We start from the raw sequence: 22,395 nt of genomic DNA, 5'->3' as shown, positions 1-22,395 counted from the left end.
TTATATATTAATCATTTCCCTAGTGCAAGTCATTGAAAAATAACTTGTGAGCTTAATTAGAGGCACTCTGACATAGCATCACTACATCCCATCTCCAGAATAGAAAAGAACAAGCCATTGTCCCTTCCTAATCAACCTTACTTCAGTCTGTTTGTTATGCTTCTACAGGGACCTTTTAGGGGAAGCAATCACCACAATTTTTGACTAAAATCATTTATAAACTACCCTGAAATGGATAAAATGTTTATGTCTCCGCAGAATTCATATATTGAAATTCCCCACTATGCAGTGATATTAGGAGGTTGGCTCTTTTGTAAATGAGTAGATCAAGAGCAAAACATTTATGAGTGGGATTCATTTATTATAAAAGAAATCTGAGAGGTCATTTGCATTCAACCATATGAAGCAGCAGTGTCCAGCCAGCCAATAGTGTTCTTCCTTTGAACCCAACCATAGTAGCATCTTGATCTTAAACTTTCATCTTCCAGAACTGTGAAAAATAAATTTTGGTTGTTTATAAGCTACCCGATCTATACTACTTTAATATAGTATCTTAAACTGAGACATGCATTTATTTTCTTTACTCTTATATCAAGAAGTATGGGTAAATCAAAGTCAACTTAGATCTTTGATATACTCTGTCCAACACATCCATGTCACCGGGAAAGGCTATAATGTTTCCAAGCCATCTAACCATCCACGAGCACATCCATTGCAGAATGCTGTCCTCTGTGCATTAAATGGCTGTTCACTGTTTTACCCAGGGCAGTCGTGATTGCCTACTGGAAACCCACAAGATTGAACCTGACATTCCTGTATAGAGCAAGAGGGTAAGGAGATCATCAGGCCTATTCTGAGATTTCAGACACTCTTTCTGTCCCGCACTCACCCTTCCAGCCTACAGGTCATTTTGCCTCAGTTATACATGCTCTAGGAGGTGCTAGAATGGACATTGGGTAGGAAGTTAACCTAAGAGGGGAATCTATCTATTCAGCCCTGGAGAGGTCATCATCCTGGCTGGGATGATGTCTTTCAGTACTGTGGTTAATGAGGGTTAGTTCCTACTCCTCTCATGATTCCATGATGCTCAGCATAAACAGGACAAGTCCCCTAGTTCACCAACCTCGATTGCATGGAATCAATTCCTTAGACTGTCAATCCTCCATCTAGACTGACTAGTTTTTTTTTAATACTTCCACAGGAAGAGTTACCTCAATGAAGACGTAATGAAATAATGAACAAGAGAACATTACAAATTTTCACCTTTTGGATGAGAAATAAAGATAGCCTAATTTAATGCCTTAAAATCCCAGTCAAGGGAAATTAAGTAATCTTTTAATAGCTAACACAAAAGCTATAATATAGCTATACCTATTCTTTTTCTGTTTTTTTTTTGATAAAAGTATATTTTCCCATCTCTCTTCTCCTTTTACCCCTACTAAGGTCTTGAAATCATTTAATACCTCTTTTTTGTAGTTGTTCACCCAGTAAATGTTTATTGAGTATCTATTGTTAATAAGGTGATATTTCTGTAGTGGTACAAACCTTTAATCCCAGCACAGGAGGCAGAGGTAGGCAGATTTCTGTGAGTCTGAAGCTAGCCTGGTCCATTAGCCAGAGCTTCATAGAGAGACCTTGTCTTACAAACACACACACACACACACACACACACACACACACACACACACACACAAATATCCCAACAAACAAAAACATGCTAGTCTAGGCACAAGTATGGAAGAGAACAAAGCGACAAGTTTCTAGCTGTTGAGGTAACAGGGTAATGTTCACATTAAATCAGTAGGAGAACTTCAGTAGGGAGGGGCTCTTTAAGGTGGATCTAAAGCTAAAACCCAATCGGAGTTCCTTGCATAGGAACTGCAAGTCAAAGGCCAAGAGATGGAAAAGACATGAGGCAGTTTGAAGAGCAGAAAGGAGACATGGTGGCTGGAGCCAGGAGCATAGTGATATATACATTGCCATTGTAATATATGTGTATGGAGGACCGCAAAGACCCCTTTAGCCTTCTTAGGTTCCTGGTTAAGAAAGCAATAGGGCTGTCAAGATGGCGCATCGGGTAAGGGTACTTAACCATCAAGCCTGACTACCTGAGTCTGATCCCCCAGAGAACCACATTTCCAAAGAAGAAAACTGACTCTCCCAAGTTTTCTGGCCACATGTATGTTATAGAACACATGCACCCACAAACGTACACACATAATAAGTAAATATAGAATCTCAGGGGAGTAATTACTTTAAAACAAACAAACAAACAAACAAACACAAACTGCTTCCTCTCCAGCAGCCATCAACTTCCGGTAGCTCCTTCGTCAGGAGTCAGGAGCCTTCCCACATGCACGCTGGGAATTTGACTGACTTGACCTTGGACATACAGTCACAGATGAGCTCCTGTGTGTGAAAGTACTGTCCTGTCTGGAAATACTGTTTCAGTGCACATCTCCACTACCTCCGGATCTTAAAAATCTTCTCGCTGCCCCTCTTCTGCAGTGATTCCTGACTCTGGTTTAGTTGGCCCATTTATTGTATGACTTTATGCACATTGGCATTTTGCGTCTATACGTGACTATATGAGGGTTTCAGATCCCCTGGAGCTGGAGACACAGATGGTTGTGAGTTGCCTTGTGGGTCATTTTTCCAGCCCCTTCGCTGTTCAATGTAGAACTCAGCACTCAGCAATCTCTTTTCTTTTTCCCTAGAAACTTTAGTTTTTTTAAAAAACAATTAATTTTATTTTCGTAGCTGGGAGTGTGGTTCAGAGCTCGTGTATGGACTTCAGACAACTTGCTTGAGTCGATTTCCCTTATACCCTGTGGGTTCCAGGGGTCAATCGAGCTCAGGTGGGCAGCAATCACCTTTATCTACGGAGTCATTCCATAGTGCATTCTTTTTATATGTATTTGTTGAGACAGGGTCCCTGTATGTAGCCAGGCTGGGATCTCACAGCAGGCTGCTTTGGTTTCTGAAGTGCTAGGAGGATAAGTCTGAGCTTGAATGCCTGGTTCTTCTACAACTTTGACAATAAAGTTTTCTTCAAGGACTTTTAGTTCCGGCAACTTCCCATGAGAAGACAATTTTTCACTCATTTTGTATTTCTTAAGGTGCATTAGCTGCTACAATGTACCTGAGAGCTAAGAACAGCCTTTGGACCGTTGAATGGAAGGGTATCATGCTTATTTACTTATGCCTTGACTGTGAATAGCTTGAGATTAAGAAAATCCAGGGGAGCAAAGCATGGTCATTTATGCTTTTAACCCTAATACTGAGAGGTTAAAGCATTGGGAACAGGAGTCCAAGGCAAACCTCCCCTATACGGCAAGCCTAAGTCCAACCTAAGCTATATGAGACTGTCTCAAAAATCATGACTGGACAAAAGAAGAAAGAAGATCTAAAGAAAATACAAGATACCTTTCTGGTCTCTGCAATCAGAGGAGAATAGAGCTTCCGGAGTGTTCTGCATTAATGAGATTCATGGCCAACTCAAAAGTAGTCCTTCGGATTCCCGGAACGAGGCCAGCATCATCACAGTGGCATTTATTTAGTGCTTATGCAGAGTACTTTATGATCATGTTCACAAAGACCAAGCTACAAGCAAGTGCCATTTACTATTTTGAACAGTCTCTAACAAACAAGGGTTCTAACTCCACCTTTGATTCCCTTGGTTTCTGAACTTTCCTTCAGGACGGTGAAGATGACTTAAATCGGAAGTGAATACAATCTCTTTTTCTTTATCGATTCATTCATGCCTATGTATATGAAGGGAAAACAACAGACGGCAAGAGTATCCCTCTGTAAGCAAAACTGGACTAATATAAAGCCTCTCTCTCATACGCGCACACATTGCCCAGGATATGAAATTCAAATTAGTGGTGTGTGGCATGCATAGTGATGAGCGCATATTTTGTTTCCCATAGCACTCCGGAGAACCAGTTAGTTTATGCATGAAATGGATTCTTTTGCAGGGAATGGTGTGAAGGCAAATAACTAGTCTGCATCTTTGAAATAAAATTGCAAATTAAATGAATCAAGGTGCAACGTGTAAAATGATGTATGAATTCTGCTGAATTTAATTGAATCCTAATTAAATTACTTGGAGCAAGATGAATTAGATTGTTTTTAAAGCACATTTCAGATAAACTTAATGAAGTTCTGTAAGTGGAGAAGGTGGAATGAGCCTCGTCTAATGACTTGGTTGCTGATATATTACCTTAGAGTGATGAAGAGGTCAGGCTGACCTTGGGTCACTCCTTCCTTCAGGGAGACAGAGATCATATTACCTCAGAAGAACTGGCAGAGAAGAGAACTGGCCATACTTTCTGTTGATGGTAGCATAACTTGCTGAGACATTTAGTGATAGACTTGTACCTATATATTTTTTTCTTCAAAGATTTTGGGTTCCCTGGGATTGAAATGGTCTACAAGAAGGAAACTGGCCCTACAATGAATGTTCCCTGAAGGGTGCTCCCTTGGTTTCTAGAATCCTTTAGGGGAGATTATGTCAGAGGGAGGGAGGATAGCATAGAGAGAGGAGGGCACAGATAGTACACAGTTGGGAGAAGTCCCCATACTATGATGGCTTTCACAGGGAGGAAGATTTACCCTTTCATGCCACTCAGGGAGTTACAGATGTGAAGGAGAATGCTTTGATGGACCATTTAGGGGAGTCGTATGCCAACATCATGGTTCCCAGACTGTACAGATTCCTTTGCCCAAAGCTGGCTCAAAACCTGCAAAGCTTTAATTCCAAGGGACAGTTTGGGTTTGGAGAATATGCACCCTGCTAGTGCACAGGATTCACTACACACAAGACTCTAAACTCTTTACTCTAGATGAGAAGGAGTATCGGAAGTAATGGAATGAAATGGTTTAGGATGAATTGCCTAGAAAGGAAGGAGAGGACAGGGCAAGGGGGAGAAGAAAGCATAGGGGAAGAGAGGAAGGGAAGGGGAGGGGAGAACAGGGGAGGGGAGGGAAAGAGAGGGGAGGACAGGGAAAGAGAGGAAGGGAAGGAGAGGGGTGAACAGGGGAGGGGAGGGGAGGGAAAGAGAGGGGAGGACAGGGAAAGAGAGGAAGGGAAGGGGAGGGGAGAACAGGGGAGGGGGGAGAGAAAAAGAGGGGAGGACAGGGAAAGAGAGAGAGGGGAGGGGAGGGAAAGAGAGAGAGGGGAGGGGAGAGAAAGAGAAGGGGAGGGGAGGGAGGAGGCGAGGAGGGGGAAGGGGAGGAGGGAGGGGAGGAGAGGAAGCCTTTCCAGTCCCCTAATAATTGAGGATTTCTTCTGAGTACAGAATCAAGAGTTTGGAACCAGGTTTAACTTGCTTTGTGAAATTCTGTAGAACAAAAGACCTCTGTACTTACCCTCTTGGAAAGTTTATTCCCATTTTGGTTTGTAAGTTGTTCATAAATGAAGCATCTTGCTTCCCTCCAAACAAAAACAAAATTGCCTGTTTTTCCTCCCTAATCCTTTTGCAGATGCTCATTCTTTTATTGTGGACAAGGACCATAGTCCTTTGGGGTTAGAGTCAAGGATAAGTGAAGTCAGAGGAGCATAGGAAAAAGGCAGAAAGGAAAGGCCTTGAGAAAAAAAATCTTGATAGAATTGAGAAAGGAAGACTAAAGGATCACGTCACATGCCAGAGTACCAGGAAAAGAGAGCTGTTCTTATAACAAATACTCACGTTCCCAAACAACAATATATAACATCAAAGCCAGGTGATTAAGGACCTGAATCAGTTCTCTGGCCACTAATGCACTGGTCACTCATGTATAGTGTATATCCACCGCTAATCTAAGGAGGGGGGGACATTCAAGCCCTTTGAGGAGCAGAACAGGGCCACTACTGTAATACATATACCTCATAAATGTTTTCTTGTGGCGTTCTCTTCTGCATTCCCAGTTCTGTTTGAGATACATTAGTGAGAGAAAGCAGAGACATCAATTTTCTTGTGAACTCGCCCTTTCGTGTTTTGCAAGAAAATCTTTGGTTTACTTGACAACACTAGAATGAATCCTTTGGAATTTTCCCATTTTATGTTATGAAAATATTTACTAAAAATGCATAACTGGCAGGGACTAAGGATATCTATAGTTTAGTAGATGTCCTCAGTAGTTTTGTGTCAACTTGTCATAAGCTGGGGCCATCTGAGAAAATGGAACCACAGTTGAGAAAAATGCCCCTCACTAGACTGAGTTGTAAGAAAGCATGAGGGACATTTTCTTGGTTAATGGCTAATCTGGCAGGCTCAGCTCCCTGAGGGCAGTGCACTCCTTGGGCAGATTGTTCAGAGGTGAATAAAAAATGAACACTGAGCAAGCAAGGAAGAGAGAGCTGGTAGGTGGCTCACTCCATAGCATCTGCTTCAGTTCCTGCTTCCAGATTCTCCCTGGGAGTTTCCCCTGGGACCTCCCTGGATGATGGACTAGGACTGTAAACTGAAGTAAATCCCTTATTCCCAAGTTGTTTTTATCATGGTGTTTTCTTACAGAAATAGCAAACGAATCAGTGGGTAAATCACTTACCATGAAACCATAAGTAATGGAATTTGGATACCCAGTGCCACATCAGGGCTGCGTATAGATAGGGCTCTCCAGGGTAAGCTGGCTAGGCAGGTGAAAAACGATGAGGGAAGACACCATCAACAACCTCTGGTTTCCACAGGTACCCACATCATAAGCATATCCACACCACACAGACAGCACACATTTGCCCACATACATACATGCACACCACAGACATAAACATATACAACACACACACACACACACACACACACACACACACACACACACACACACATCCAGCACACCATACCCATACTTGCTGGTATTCTGTCTAAGCTCCACCCCCACAGTTACCTGGCAATAGCCAGGTATGCTCCGCCCCACAGTTGCCTGGCAACAGCCAACTGTGCCTGACACTGTATAAGGAGCTGCTTGCCCCTCCTCATTTTCTTTGTTGTTCTCTTCTCTTCTCTGCTCTCTTGCCCTCTCCTTTTTGTCCCTTCTCTCCCCATGCCCCATTTTCCTTCCACATGCTCATGGCCGGACTTTGTTCCTCCCTCTCCTACTCTTCTTCTCTCATTAAACCTCTCTGCGTGGAACCATGTTGGCTTGGTGTGTTCTGTCCGGATGCGGGCTGAGATTTAAACCCCAACAATACTCACATACACAAATGGATGGATGACTACAGATAAGACTAAACGAACAAGAGGGTAGAAGGAGAGAGATCGTGAGTGTTGGCTTTCTTTCCATTACTATAACAACACGGGGTATAATCAACTCATGAAAAGGTTCATGTTCCAGAGGTTTCAGGTTAAGATCAATTGACCCTGTTGTTTTGCTGGGAGGCAAAGCTTCGTGCAGAATCCACAGGAGAGAAGAGAAACAGTTGCCTCATGGCTATGAAGCCAAAGGGAAAAAGAAGAGAACGAAACCTGAGACATACTATCTCTGTTGAACCCAAAACCTTTATGGCCTGAGAATCAGGTCCCACCTTCCAAATACCTATGGATAACACCGTCATGGAGCCTGAGGCTGAACACAGGGGACATAAGAATCTAAAGCATAGCATGCGACTGTGAAGAAGGGTGCCGTCCTCTACTTCTATACACATTCCTTGAAGGTATAAAAATTGTGTTACAACTCTAACAACATCAGAAGCCAAGGGATATCAAAAGACTTATTCCTATCAATGCCCGCACATTAGCATAGGGACTTAAAAGAACACAGACTGAGGCGATTACACAAACGTGGAGGTATTGCGCCTAATCCCCGTTCATCATTTCAGCACCATGGGGACGGACCACATTACTTCAAAGAGGAGGCTTGGCGGGGTGGGGGTGGGTGGGCAGGGACAGCCACTTGGATACAGGAAAGGAAGAACAGGATGAGGAACTGTCAGAGGGTAGACTGGGAGAGGGATATCAACTGGACTGTAAAAAAAAATTAAAGATAATTAAAAAGTTAAAAAAAAAAAAGTAGGAAATCAAATCCCTGACACAACCCTAGGTCAAGCCTTCCTACATAGTCATCGTCAGAAAACCCAGGGAATCACAACCCGCTTTCCGTGTGCTATTGACTGCATCAAGTCACCCTTGTGTTGCATTAATTCAACTCTGCCTCCCCCTCATGTTATCCTGGGACTCAGCACTTCTCACGGGCTAGTCTTCATCAGCTGCCTCCTCTTCCGGACAGTTTATCTGTGAACTAACATATTTCTCCTGACTCTCAGGCTCTGAATTGCTGAATCAGAGCTTAAGGCAGCCAGGATTGCTAATTCCCTGTTGTCAACTGGACTTGACAGACGCGAGAGCAAGGGTTCCACAGCCAGGGAGGAATATGTTTAGTCAGGGATGAGTAACTCAGGAGAAGGTGAAGCCACACTGCTTTCTTCTCAGCACATCATGCTAGGTCTTTTCTCTAAGTCCCCTTGTGCCATCCCCTTATGCAAGTAACCTTTTGGCACAGTGTAAAGCCCTGTCCTGAATTGGCAATTTCTCCTTCTATTGTTGCTGGGCGGGTCCTCCTTCTTATGTATCATTGCTAACTTCGGATTTCGTAAGGCTTTGAACTTTCAAGAATGAGTCATTTTATCTTACGGAGAGGCAGTAGAAGGACATATACAAACATATGACATTCATTGTTAAACTGCTCTGAGGGTCTCAGGCACATCCAGAGAGAAAGAGACCTAGACGAAAGGAACAAGTGTTAACCACGAAGGCTCTCCATGAAGAGAAAGGCAGTATTTCTAGGAAGCGGAGGGCACTGTGTTCTACTGTGGAACCACTTAGTGCCAGGTACTGGACATTTAGGGTGCGCTCACAATTCTAAGGTCTTTGACATAGAGATCGTGACAACTTAGGCTAAAGCGGGCATTGTAATTTACTTCTCTGTTGCTGCGATGTCAACACTGACCAAGAACAATTCAAACTCAAGGGTAACCAAGGGAGGAATTAGGATGGGAGACTAGGGCAGAAACTTAAGCAGAGACCAAAGAAGAAAACAGTTTAATGGCTTGTTTCTACCCTTCTTATACAACCCAGGCTACCTGCTCAGTGATGGAATTGTCCACAATAGGCTACCCCTATGCCACCAATTAGTAATCAGAAAATGTCCCACAGATAGCCTATAGCTATGGCCACAGGCTAATCTGATGGAAATGATTGGTCAGTTAATGCTTTCTCTTCCCAGATGATTGTAGTTTGCATAGTTGACAAAAACTAATTGGTATACCAGTACAGCAGATATATGGATCTGCCAGTAAACTAGAGAAATGACTCATTTAATGGTTTTTTAAATTCCAGAGGTTGAGAAGATAGTTCAGTAGGGAAAAGTTCACAAGCCTGACACCCTGAATTCAGGTCCTCAGAGCAATGCCAGACACAATGGTATGGATGTGTCTGGAATCCCAGCCGCCCTGTCAATGAAACGCTAGTCAGAAACAAGAGAATTCCTAGGAAGCTTACAGGCCATTTAGCCTGGAGTGTGTAAAGCAGCTATAAACAGAGTAGAAGGCAAGGACTGAGAGCAAAATTTGTACACCGCCATTTACACAGTGTGCTGTGCAAAAGCAGCATTCACAACACACAGACACATGCAGACACACACACATACATGTACACATGCAAATACATACACACATGCACACACACACACACACACACACACAAACGTATACACTGCTAGTTGGTTTTGTCAACTGCTTACATGCCAAGTGTTAACTGTTAATTGTTAATTGTGAAAATGGCTTTATCAGTTTAGCTATAAGCAAGTCTGTGGAGTGGAGTGTTTTCCTGGTTAATGGTTAATTAATGTGGGATGGCTCGGCTTACTGTGGGAAGGTGGTCCTGGGATCTATCAGACATCAAGATGGGTAAGCCATAGGAAGCAAGGCAGTAAGGAATGCTCCGCCATAGTTTGTGCTTCCGTTTCTGTTTTCAGGCTTCTGCCTTGAGTTGCTGCCCTGACTTTCCTCAGTGATGCAGTGTTCCCTGAGAGTTGTAAGAAGAAATAGAATCTTTCCTGCTTGTGCTGCTTTTGGTAGGTGTTTTGTTAATAAGCAAACTAATAAGTTAATAAGCAAACTAATACACACACACACAAGAATAAATATTTTTAAACCACTTGTATTTGTAACCATGAATACCAATATAAAATAATGCTCTAAATATGTAACACACAAAGGAAAAAAAGAAAACAACCCAACTGTTTCTAGTTGAGCTTTGAATGTTGTTTTCTGTAAAATTGAATCATAATAAAAATCAGGAGAAACTATCTTCCTTTCGGTAACTCTCAGCTCCAGAATATTCATTTGCAGTAAAGATTGGCCTATTTTTCTCTAACAATATGATTAACCTTTCAATAAACTTGTTCTTTGTTAAAATTCATTTTTTCTATCTAGAAATGTTGCCATTTATGAATCTAAGAAACTAGTTTTATTGGATATAAATGACAGGATTTTTGATACTAAATATAACTCTGCCTCTAAAATTGGAAGGAAAAGGCTTCTAGGCTGAGGCAACAGCTTTCTGTTCATTCACAGCACTGAGGCAGAAGGCTTTTACAGCTGATGTCATTTAGTGGGTTTTTTTTTCAATTTCCTTTCTGCCTTTCTCCTTTGCTATCAAACAGATTCTGCCTGCAGAGCTCTGTGGACCCAGGATTCGAGGTCCTGTTGATACTGGAAAAACACTCAGGTGTAACGCAGTCACATCTTGTTCAGATAAACCATATTGATTCTGTCTCTGCCCCTCCCACAGATACTGTTCAACTCCTGACACAACTTAAATCCAGATGCAACATCCAGGGAAACTTCTGGAACCAGCCGTCCACCCCTTCCTTCCCTCCAGTAGAAGCAACATGTCAGCCCCATGGTCCTTTTCAGCCTTCCCTTTCCTCCTGGGTTTACCTTGAGTAGCAGCAGGGTCCCCAGTCTGGGCCTCAGCCACTCAAGAAAACACGGAGTATCCAGACAATGCCAAGGAGATCACATGCTAATGTGTCACCATGTGTATCACTGAAGATGAGCAGGGCACAACTGAACAGGGAAAATGGCTGCCTCTGTGGAGCTTGACAAATCATGGTATATTTGAAGACAAAAATCTTCCAGGTATTATTCAAATCATACCCTATGAACAAACACCTTGGAGCATCTAAGATACGCTGAACAATAAAAAGAGATAAAAAAATGAATACTCAATCATTCCTGATTGAGGAAAATAAGTCATTTTGAAGATTTCAGTTCTTGCAGAGACAATAAGAACAATCATAACTAACATTCATGCAGTAATTAGAAAGCACCAAACCCTTTAAAGGTTTTATATGAACTGACCCTAGTGTGTGTCTGATGGTGATTTTGATCGGCAGCTTGACTGGATTGAGGGAGTCCTAGGAGATTAGTGAAATGCATTTCTGGATGTGTCTGTGGAAGTATTTCCAGAAAGGATTCATTTCCTTTAAGGAAGGCCCTGATGTGAATGTGGGTGGTGCCATTCTGTAGACTACTGACAGCTTTCCCCTTCCTCCAGCCTGATCACTCTGAGGCAAGCTGTTCTGTACCACCACGTCACGTTCTGCACCTCTGTGTCGTGATGGACAGAAAACTCTGAAACTGTCGGCCAAAATAAACCCTTCCTTCTTCAAATTATTTTTCTTTGTATTTATCATACTGACTAAAAGTCTGAATAATATAGCAGGCATTTTTACCTTCTTCATTTGGTAGATGGACATAGATACAAAATAACTAGTAACTTGTGCCAGGTGCACATAAGAACCTTCTGCACATGTAAACATGAGTGATGGAATGCCAGAAACAGATTCCTGTGTTATAAATATCTCTAATAAATCTACATACACACACCCACACTACAAAGACACAGAAATATCAGTCACACAAATACGTCAGTCATGCTTGAAAGAAATGCTTTTATTCCATTAGTGTGTTGGTCTACACATATGTCTGTGCACCATACTCATGCGTAGAACCTGGAGAGGCCAGAAGAGGGCACTGGATGCCCTGGAACTGGAGTTACAGAGAGTTGCAAGCCCCTATTTAAGTGTGGGGAACCGGACCTGTGGCCTTTGCAAAGCCAGCCAGTACTCTTAGTGGCCAAGCCATCTCTCAAGCTCCACATCATCATTTTCTTTTTTCATTTTTTTAAATCATATGTTTTGCTCTCATAAGTCTTCACTCCTAGGATTTGTATGTTCCTTGACTACAAAATGATGTGAGATGGGAAGTGGCGAGAAGAGAACTTAGGGAGGAGTAAGGAGAAACCACTCATTCTGAAAGCCCTTGGCTTAAGACCTTGTCTTTCCTGCTTGTGTTTCTTAAAATAGCTGTTAGAGAACACAGCCTGGCCTTTAAATTATTCACTAACTCTGCATCTCTGCCTCTTGAGGCCCGTAGGGAACAGCATATACAGGATGGGGTGAGCCCCCAACTCTTCAGAAGGTTCTGATGTTTCTTAGCAAAAGACTGAAAATATATAATACAATGCATTTCTAGAAAAGCACATACTTAACACCTCTCCCCACAAAGCCATTGGCTTTTAGCATGCAATAAAATGATTTGTCAGTGAGCTGGTATTATTATGTATTTTTAAGGATTTAGGTATAAATGGGGGGAATAATTATATAATAAAAGAAAGGAGAAAGAGTGAGCTTTCCTTTCTTGAGTGTTTGAATGTAAAATTTAAAGTTACTTATCAGAACAAGTAAATATTCCTCTACCTACAGTCATTAAAGTAGGAAACGGGAACCGAGATGGTGGGCAACATTGGCATCCTCCTGCATGAACTAAGAAACAACATTGTTGTTGGTGTTTTTTGTTACAATTGGTCATGTCATTTATGAAAGTTGAACAAAATAAAAAAGATGGGAATATTAGACTCATGATTATTGTACATAATGTTAAAATATTAGAAGCGACCAAAATGTTGCTGTAACTTGCTGTTTCATTAATTCACGGTTGACCTGATCAAATGTAGACAGCAATTTTCTATCATTGCCAAAAACATCGTGAAGATATAAAAGTGACTAACTTACAATACCAAATGGAAAACATTTAGAAATTATTTCTGGGTCCTAACTACAGGTGAAAATATTTTATGCACATTAGCAGATCTTTGCCTCCTTTTTGCTTTCATTTGGATCAATAAATGTATTTTACTATTAAATCTATTCTCGCTTATTGAGTTAAAACATGAAATAATTTGAAAAGGACAGGAAAATGGAATATATTTTCAAAAAATACTGTGTGTGTTTGGGGGAAAGGGTGACCTTGGACCAGGACATTATAATATATATATATATATATATATATATGCTGACATATCCCATTCTTATTACTTCCATGGGAAATGTTTTATGATTATTAATTGGAAGGCTGTAAAATATTCTGAATTAACTGCATGAAAAATTCTTAGTTATGAGAAACAGAAATCTTTGTAAAACTTTGAGATAGCTTTCCTTCCTCTTATTTCCTTTAACTTTGTGACTTTTTTGAAGATAATTTATAAGATGCAATCCCTTTCTGTGATCCAGCTCAAATCTTTTCAGAGCGTTAGCACAGGATAAATAGGTAAGAAAAATCGGTGCCTCGTACTTACCAAGGAGCTGTAGTTTGGCAGTTCTTTGAATACAAAAGTGAAGGCAAAGGTGGGATACAGGCAGAGGGGAGACACTGCCATAAAGGGTGTGTATTCCCAGACTTCTGAACACTTGATGTGATACAGCAGGGTATATGCTATGGATTTGCTGTAATTCACTTCAAAGGCAAAACTATGTTTCTGAATGACAAACTCCTCAAAAGGGCACAGGATTCTGCAGGCAAGAAGACTTTTCACCAGGTGGTAGAAACTATTTTCATTTTGCTGATGAAAACCACTAAAAAACACGTGTTCGAAAAGGCCTGGGTAAATTTAAATGAAAACAATATTCCAAACATATTGAAATCATAACATGTGGCAAATATTTACATAGGATGCTATAATTACTCTCATTTAAATTTCAAGATACCCCTCTGTGCAAAATGCTACCATTAATTTCCAGGTTATAGGTGAGAAAACAGCCAGAGTGACCTTGGTTTCCAGCTTGAAAGATAAGTACCTCAAATTTCTCCTAATATAAAGCTGTTAAGGTAAGATATCTAATGCTCTAAAGGATTTTAAAATGAATTTTGTGTGCATACACACACACACACACACATATATATATATAGTGTGTTATATATAGTATTATATATATATAATAGTATGTATATATATATATACCTCTTAGTATGTAGAGATACACTGTTTAAAGGGCATGGGAGTTTTGGAAGATGGGTGGAAACCAAGCAAAGAGGAAATTTTCTGAAGCTCATCCAATGCTTGATGAGGACATTTCTAAGACGAAGGATCCTTACGTTATCACTTGCACATCTATTAGAAGCTGTCTTATAATTGACCATGAACAATCATGTTTAGCCGTATCGTATGTCAATTATTTGTTAAGTAGGTAAGGAGAATTCCTTTGATTTGACCGATTCATTATTCATTATATTCATAATTTCAAACATTAAAGTAAGGACTTCCTGTCTTTGATTAGCTTCTGTCTCTTATAATCTGGGCTTGGTGTCTTTGCGGCAAGCCCTGTTGACTCATTCGCAGAGCCTCATTACAAATCCGTGCCATTCCTCACTACAGTGTTGTCAGTGCTCCGGTCCATGCTGCCAGCTTCCAGATCTACATATGTCGTCCACTGTCCCTTTTAATTCATGTATGTGGCAGCTGAAGGAATCTTTAGTAAAGGTAAAGCACCTTACATAGAATAACGTGTCTTGGAACTGTCGGAATGCTTAAGTTTCTTCTCCCTTCTCACCGACTGCAGCCATTTTGGTTTCTGGAATCTTTCTTTGTTGCCCCCTCCATTGTTCTGGTGCTTAGCCAGAAATGCATCCCCTCCCTCCCGCATCCCCCCTCCGCAAAATACATGTAGCTCCCCCTTAGAGATGCCTCATCTTGTCTTCAACCTAACTAGAGACCGGCCATCTTTCCCCTGGAGTACTGTTTCCAGTGACTTCTCTAACGTTCTTATGTCAACCTAACACTATGTGGTTTCTTCACTGCTTACTTAACTCACTCTCACTCATCCCAAGGAGACACTCAGGGCTCTGATGTCAGAGGTCAGGCATCTATAATTCACCCTGCCTCCAATCTTGCTCTCACATGGGAAAAACTAAAAACTAGACTTCAATAGACCAATAACAACCTCTAGAAACCCTACATAGAGAGCCAAGTGTGTTGAAATATTGCTTGCTTGCTTATTTATTTATTTAATTTATTTATTTATTGCCATTAAAATCCCACATTAAAATACTGAAACTCTAAGATAAAATTCCAAATGTACTCAAATGCAGAATTTATGCAGCATATTATTTTTCAAAATGACCTGAATGAGTTCACATACTACGAACAGTGGAAGAGAGTATTATTAAATCCTCCTTTAACTGATGATAAGGAAGTCCCATCTAAAAGCTCCCCCCAGTCCAGGGAAGCGTGTAGTGGTGCCACCATTTTGAAGGCTGAAATGCTAACTGTTTTGCATCTCAGGAAAGGTTTCTATTGTATATAGTCTGAATAATATTATTCTATGATAAAGAATTGAACCTAAAGCCTCATACATGCTAAGTGGGAGCTTTACCACTGAGCTCTGGGCATGACCCCTATTTAATTAATATGGGTTGATGTAAAAATTTGCATGTTGTCCTTCTATGCAAGCCATGCTAACTTTCCCTGAAACATTTCGTTTTTAGTATATGTGCTGCTGAAGCAAACATAGAATTCATTTTGTAAAAACCATCTTACCTAACGTCACTTTTTGTTGGATTTGAATGCGAATTTTTATTATTTTATATATTGATAAATTGTAGTTATGCATAATCATGGACTATAAAATGATTTTTGTTTAATATATCTATTATCCCCATGTCTAATATTTTTGTGATGAGAACACTTATATTTATTCTCAGTGATACTGAGATGCACACTACTCCAGTTCTGTTTACCAAGACATATATTTGATCTCAAAAATTAAAACATTCTTCTTCCTTCTACCCAGCAAGTCCTATGTTACTTTTAACTCTGCTAAGGTTTCCATGGGAAAACACCAGCATGAATATTTGGTGCCCTAGGAACTAAGCCAAATGATCTAGGAGGGGAAAGAATAGCAATTATCCATGGGCAGTAACCCAAGAGCCACTCCAGGACCCTGGAACTTGCCAGCCTTCCCTCATCACCGAGCTGGCCAACTGACAATGGGCATTAAGGATATTAACAAGGTCATGTGTTAAATATGCTTTTTCTTCCAAATCTCATCAACTCCCAGGTGTCACCTGGCTTGGCTTGCTTCACCTCGGGTACCCTGGGAAAGCCAGAAAACCGGCAGAGACAGACCCAGCATGGCAGATTATCTGCCTACTGTGTATCTGGGAAATTTCTTATGTTTTGTGGATGCTAACAAAGAAGACATTCTTGGGCGAGGCATGAAGCGGATTCCCCCAAGAAAACAAGGATTCTCAGGACACTCTCACAGATAGGCAGGGACAATCACAGTCTAGTGTTTGCTCTTTCTAGAGCTGTCATCTTGCAGAGAAATTCCACTGAATAACGATGCCTCACTATAAAAAGCATACCACGTTGGCAGCCTATCACCAAAGACCCATAAATGAAGACAATTTTTTTTTGCTATTTTGTGTATATAGTTGGTAACTTTTTAAAGTAATTGTGTAACTAGGGTGGAGGGAAGGTAAGACAACCTTGCATCATGACAATAGATTTTACCCAGTAGCATTAAGTCAACTGCGAAAGGAAGTCTTGAGGGACAAATGTTGAAACACCATTTTCTTCTCATTTTCTATAGCTTAATGGGTTCTTGATTTTTCTTTTAGCACATAGGCATATGCCTTCGAGCAGTTACTTATGCATCTATTTATCTGAAAAATTAATATGTGGAGACAATAATATTCAGGGATGTGGAATTATTAGAAATCAAATCTTTCTTTGCCTGCGATTTCAATCTGATTGAGCCCTGTTTCATTTTAACTTATTGTTCACTCATCTTGGCACCATTTTTTTTCTGCATATTGTGGAAAGTAATGAGTTGTAGAAAAGAAAAGGCCAGAAGCCAAAGAGCTGCATTTATCATTGTAACTGCCGGTCACTTTTAATGTTTAGGTTATTTTTTAGTTATACCTTAACATTTTTCTGAGCTGTTATGGATATAAAATTTGAAAATATGTGCTTGAGCCCTACTCAAGTTTGGTAAACAAGGCTTTGAGGCTTTTGTGGGATTTCAGGTGTTGATAACAGGTGACTTAAGGCATCCCTTGAAGCTAGTCACATGACCTGGGCCAGGCTCAATGACAACTCAGTGGCAAAGATGTCAGTCAAATGGAAGAAGTCAGAGAAATGGAGATATTTTTACTGTAATGGTTTATATTTTGTTGTTCCGTCTCTAAAGAGAGCTGGTGGTGTAAGAGCCCAGGACCATAGAAAAGGCTCTTAGCCTCCCAACCCAGACCGCACAGTTCACAGCAAGAGAATTGCAGCAGCATTTCCAGTATTTTATACTGTAAACTAATTTATTTAACATTAACACCTCTAGCCTCTGAGATCATAGGTTAATTATACACTAATGTAAAAGGGCAAGATCCTAAGAGATTGGGTAACCTCAAATTCATATTGTCAAACCTCTTCACTTTAGAGCTGAAGAAAATAAAAGTCAAAATGACTCGATGAAAAATTCAAGGTCACAACTTTCTGGTGGCATTGCTAGTCCTGGGTTTCCAGTACTGTATCTGGCAGTTCAGACACCATCTCTTGGCCTAGTCCTGAATTCTGGGGATTTGAAAAATAAGACCACAACTTCCTCAGGAGATAAATTCTATCGGAAAGTCATTTCTTTGGGGTGATTTCTGAACGTGCTTGAGTTTCAATTACAGAAGTCAGTTTGCTGTGCATGGGACCAAATGACGATGGCACGAATGGCCAATAGTGCTTACTCTGAGCCCACTGAGCAGGTTTCTGAACATCCTTTCACTCAGTCTATCTAAGTAGAAATGCCACAAGATTTCCATTTGACGTAGTTTCCAGAAGCTCTCGTGATGGGCACAAAAGCAGATAAGCAAGTTGTTTCAGAGAGTGGTCACTGTATTGATTAGAAAGGAGAAATGCCTGTGTACTCTATGCCTCCATTCAGAAGTGTTTCCCACAGCAAGCACAAGTCTCAATCACACTTATTAGGGAAAAGCAAGGATTATAGAGAAGCACCAAGTCTATTTCGGCATTTTCCAAGACCTTAGCCTATAGACTAGGAATCTGGGAGAGAAGTAACCACTTCATAATATATTGGGACAATTGCTTTGTTAACCGTTTATTAAATATCTGTTTTGCATAGTCAATTCACATGACAACTATAAAATATGCTACTATTATTAAATTTCTAAGATGGGTCTTTTAACATCTGCCAAATACATTACCATCATAGGTCAGTTCTACTCAACTTAGGTGTTGGAGTTAAAGAGAACTATAACTTTAGGTTGAACGTACCTGTTCATATAAGCAAAAGTAAGATCACTTTTCTTTAAATCTGGGTAATTGCTGTCACCCTCCACTTTAATTGAACCTGGAGACATAGCCAAAGGAAGTCTTTGCATAGGATTTTACTTTTAGTTTTACGGATAGATATTTATTATATAACATAAATGGAACACAACACAAGCTTTTTTTAAAAGTCTCTTGAGAATAAATCATCATGACTGTTCAAACTACCAATTACTGGCCATCCTTTCACTAGAAGTGAAAGCTGATTTTCTTCCCAGCTATTAATTTGCTGCTGCCAGCCAGCTGTTAATTTCTTCTCTTTTTTGGGGGGGATGTCTGCCTCTGTCTCACTTCTTGCTTTTAGCCCTCAGCCTTGGGTACTTACTAGTTGATCAATGTTCAAATTTTTTTCAGAGCTCTTCCCTGTGTCCCATTTGACATTTCATCATGGAGCCTCTATGAGGTATTGATTATTCTTAAAGCCAGCTCCTAATTATTTGGATGCCAATTAGCCAGAGTCTGGAATGAAATAGAGCCCCCCCCCTTTTCCCTGCTGCCTGCCTTTTAGCCACAGTACAGCTTGTCAACTCCTTCATGAGTAGAAAAGGGACAGAAGTAGGGATAAATGCCTAGAAACTTGAAGTCTGTTTGTTAGTTGGAAGCTCTGGTTAGCAAAGGTAGGTTTTAAAAATGGTCAATAAATCTAAGGATCCTTATGTTGGAATGGGAGCTCCCAGCATTACACTGGTTGTTTTCTTCTTTGGCAAGAAAGCCTGTTCAATGAGAGGTTTGCTCAGTGTTCTTTTTTATTCTGATAAGGACAGGACAGTCAGTGTGCCTCGAAATGAAAGTACCGTGTTGTCACAAGTTCAGCACACTGTTAACCACAGCAGTGCTAGCTAACGATGGAGTTAGTGTTTCTGTTGCATTTCTAGTTTTTCCCCTTGAATTAAGAAAATGGAGCTGTGGGAGATCTCAAGGAACAAAGCTACTTTCATAGAAGACATACAAATTGCCATGCTAAATTTTCACTTAAGATGGACTATCATCATTTTCAATGGGACAAAAATAAAATATAACTGAACACTAGGAATAAGGTTTTCATTCAGTTTTATTGGTTGTTCACATTTTTCTAAAGGTAATAGTCCATTTCTGAGAAAATATAACTTTGAAGAGAGACGTCTCTTCCTCATGAAATTTGATGACAATATTTGATTCTGAAAGCCAAGGTCTGCTGCTCAAACACTGCATGTGTTAAGCACCAACCCTAAAGTTCTGTCATTTTTGACATTAAACCATTTGATGTTAGAAGTTTTCAGAATGTGAAGATCTGAGGACTGTGTCTTTCCCTCCTATCTGCCATATTATATAGTTGATATGCCTTAAAGTCCCTGCTTCAATAGAGAAAAAGACAAAAGAGAAAGGACTTTGGCCAGGAATAAAAAATAAAAGTAGACATAAAGAAGTATTTTGTACCTTTGAAGGGGATACTAACCAGCATAATGTACCACTAAGGAAAGATGGTATTGTCTTTGAAAACAAATTTTCTATGAATAACTTAAATATGATTATGTGTGAGAGATTGTTCAGTTGAGTTGCTCCTTAAAGAGATCTTTGTATGGTGCAGAAGAAAAAACTCTGTTCAAATCTCTGCTCTGTAACTGGTGTGATGACCTTAAATGATTCACACAATCTTTATGAGATCTCATTTTCTCAAGTGTAATGTGAGGAAGGTGATGGTGCCCAGTGGCTTCATAAAAGTTAGATGTGAAACCAAGAAAGAAGTCCTTCACCCACGATCTGGATCACTATGTGGGTTTTTTCTCTAGAAGGTAAACTGTTTAATAAGGTTCTGTTCGGCTTTCTAGAAGCAGAGGAGCATTGCAGATAGTTTAACTTGTTCCTTGAAAGTAAGCTTCCCCCGAGCTGATGAGATTGTCATAAATGAGTGGAGATATACAAGAAATAAATGATAAGCTAGGCTTGCCCAGCCCTTGGCTTTTTTTAATAGCTTATTACCATAAATTTCTTTTTCTTTTCTTTCCTTTTTGAGAATTTTGTTTTTGTTTTATATTCTATTAGACAAAGTTCACATAAAATTCATTATCTTAGCCAATTAGTTTTAAAACATAGTATCCATTTATAATATTCCAAAACTATTATCACCCTACTATGGACACCTACTGCGTCCTGGAAATGAGATACTGGTGTCTATGCTGGCTATTGCTCCCATGCCTCCGATCTTTTATAGGGTGGCTTTCTGGGATTACACAGGTCCAAAATGATGAAGCAAGGGGAGATAGAACTATTGGCATTCATTTAAACGAGGCGATGAGCTACTTCATTTTGGGAGATTTTGGATGCTAGACAGAGCTGTTGAAGTCACTCTACTGCCCTATTAGGCACAGCTCTCAGCATTTCTTCTTGAGTTGAAAATTATCATTAGAAAATGATAATGAGGGGCTGGGGATTTAGCACAGTGGTAGAGCGCTTACCTAGGAAGCGCAAGGCCCTGGGTTCGGTCCCCAGCTCCAAAAAAAAGAACCAAAAAAAAAAAAAAAAAAGAAAGAAAATGATAATGAAAGCCAAGTGTGGTATAGCACATGCTTTAATCCCAACACTCTGGAAATAGATGCAGGAGGAAATCTGTGAGTTGGCCATCCTGGTCTACAAGTTGAGTCTAAGACAGCCAGGGCTCTGTTGCACAGAGAAATTGTGTCCTGAAAAAATAAGCAAACAGGAAGAAATAAATGATAATGAAGCTTGTAATTTTCTTCGTCCCTGCACATGTGCTTGGGGTTATATATAACCTGCCATTGCTATGGGCTTCCTCACCCGCCAAGTCTGTGATATTGTTCTTTTAAGAACATAGGTGTGGCGCATTCAATGGATTAGCATAGGGACTGTCTGGAGGAGGTCCATGCAGCTAACAGGAACTGAAGTTTGGCTTTGTGGGGCAGGAAAGAATCTCCTTCCTGTGGCTCCTTTTCCTGCTGTTCTTCTTTGACTGGGTTTTGTCTCATCCTCTCTTGTTGCCTTTCTCACTGGCCTCGGGCTGTGAAGATTATACTGTTGCAAACTTCTTTTCATCTCTACAAGGTCTTGTTATTTTTGTCTAGGATTCTACTTTTAACAAAGGAATTTGAGATCACATAAAATGCAAAAAAATGTGTATTTCTGATAGGACTGTAAATAGATTGTAAACTAAAGAGAGAATTAAGGGACAGAGGAAGAAAAAGCCAATTGCTGTGCCAGAAATAGAATCATTTAGTTACTGCAGTTGACATTTGGGATTAACTCTAGAGTCCTCGTAGCCAAGACAAAGGGCTCTTTTCCCTAACAAGTCACCTAAGAATCTTACTGAATTAATCCTACTTGTATTATCATCATGTGGAATTTTCCTGTGGCTTGCCGATCCTCTCCTGAGACTTCAACTTACCAATCACTTTCAGTCATCAAATTTTTTATTCAAATATTCACTATTAAAGTTTAATGAGTATGTGAGTGGGGCCCTTGCTCCTATCTTAAATTTATGTTGTGAAAAGGTGAAAAATTTACATAAGCAGAAAGCACAAACCAACTAACACACATTTACAAGGATTGGATTGTGTCAATAAAGGGTTGGTAAGTTTGGGATAACTTGATCAAATCTTTCCCTTCTCAGTTTACCTAGACAGATATTAAGGGATGTGCCTAGCCTTGAGATCTTTTATCACCAGACTATTTTATCCCATAACAATGGGTACCTCTGACACAGTACATGTCCTCATGTACTCTTAGAATAGAAAATGGGATTCTA

At 40.3% G+C, this 22,395-nt stretch overlaps 1 protein-coding gene and 1 long non-coding RNA gene across 4 annotated transcripts in view; both read right to left on the bottom strand.

Annotated features, from left to right (window-relative positions):
• Positions 1-22,395, bottom strand: part of Slc35f1 (solute carrier family 35, member F1) — a 388,376-nt gene that overhangs the window by 156,216 nt on the left and 209,765 nt on the right. The gene's annotated exons all lie outside the window — the stretch shown is intronic.
• LOC120098878 (uncharacterized) lies at positions 341-14,229 on the bottom strand. Of its 2 annotated transcripts, XR_010061134.1 has the most exons (3): positions 6,827-6,866; positions 6,535-6,616; positions 341-490 (listed from the first exon to the last, which is right to left on the bottom strand). It is a non-coding gene; the product is annotated as an uncharacterized LOC120098878 (long non-coding RNA). The 2 variants fall into 2 exon arrangements; XR_005497554.2 differs by having other exon boundaries at positions 6,535-14,229.

The sequence above is a fragment of the Rattus norvegicus genome, chromosome 20, assembly GCF_036323735.1.
Source record: "Rattus norvegicus strain BN/NHsdMcwi chromosome 20, GRCr8, whole genome shotgun sequence".
Classification (NCBI taxonomy): Eukaryota; Metazoa; Chordata; class Mammalia; order Rodentia; family Muridae; genus Rattus; species Rattus norvegicus.
The sequence above is the reverse complement of the archived record's forward strand: the minus strand, read 5'-3'. Positions and strand labels throughout refer to the sequence as shown.